Here is a 915-nt window from a genome sequence, read left to right as displayed (position 1 = left end):
TCTTCTGTCTTTGTAATGACCGCCTGCACTCTTCCAACTAAATAATAATAAAATACATTATAGTTTATGGTAGTAACTAATAAAATCTTTAGAGAGAAATTATTTCTTAAAATAGTTGTATTATAAAAGAGTGAAGATTTAAAATAAATAAACTAAATTTGTACCTCCATAAGCTAGAGAAAGGAGAAAATATTAAAATGTCAGTGACTAAAAATATCAGAATAGAAATTAATAAAATAGAAAATGGAGATACCCTAGGGTAACATCTAATGGATTAAAATACCCTTTACGCTTTAAAATCATTAGTAAAATAGATAAGTTGATTAACAGAAAAGAAAGGCACAAGTTAACACAAATTACCAATTTTAGGAATGGAAAAGTGACTTCAGATTCTAATGATATTTAAAGGATAATAATGACTTTATGCTAATAAATTTTACAACTAGAAAAAATGCCTTTAAAGACATAAACACCAAAATGGAGTCAAACTACCTAGAAAATATGAATAACCTTATATCTTTTTCATACATGCATAATTGAAAGCCATGTCACAAGTAACATTCTAGGATCTGATGATGTCAATGGTAAATCTTACTAAATATTTAAGAAACAGATCAAACTCCTGGAAAAATGTGGATAAAATACTTCCCAACTCATTCTGTCCAACTGGTATTATTTTTTTAAAAATTTATTTTATGTAGGTTTTTATGCCTCAAACTGACATTGTAAAAAATGTGTGTGACGTTCAATGCAATCCCAATACAAATACCAGTTTCATTCTTCAATGAGATGGAAAAGGCAATCTCCAGCTTCATTTGGAATGGAAAGAAGCCACGAATAAGCAAAGCACTCCTTAAAAATAGAGAAACGGTAGGAGGCATCTCACTCCCTGACTTAAAATCCTACTACACTGCC

The 915-nt window shown here is 29.4% G+C and overlaps 1 protein-coding gene across 2 annotated transcripts in view; it reads left to right on the top strand.

The window, feature by feature from the left end:
- The window catches only part of AMMECR1 (Alport syndrome, mental retardation, midface hypoplasia and elliptocytosis chromosomal region gene 1), a 230191-nt gene that overhangs the window by 106513 nt on the left and 122763 nt on the right, over positions 1-915 (top strand). The window lies entirely within an intron of this gene.

This window comes from Elephantulus edwardii, unplaced genomic scaffold, assembly GCF_000299155.1.
Source record: "Elephantulus edwardii isolate Elephantulus edwardi_28Jun2011 unplaced genomic scaffold, EleEdw1.0 scaffold00083, whole genome shotgun sequence".
NCBI lineage: Eukaryota > Metazoa > Chordata > Mammalia > Macroscelidea > Macroscelididae > Elephantulus > Elephantulus edwardii.
Note: the sequence above shows the minus strand (reverse complement) of the source record. Positions and strands in the feature narration are given on the sequence as shown.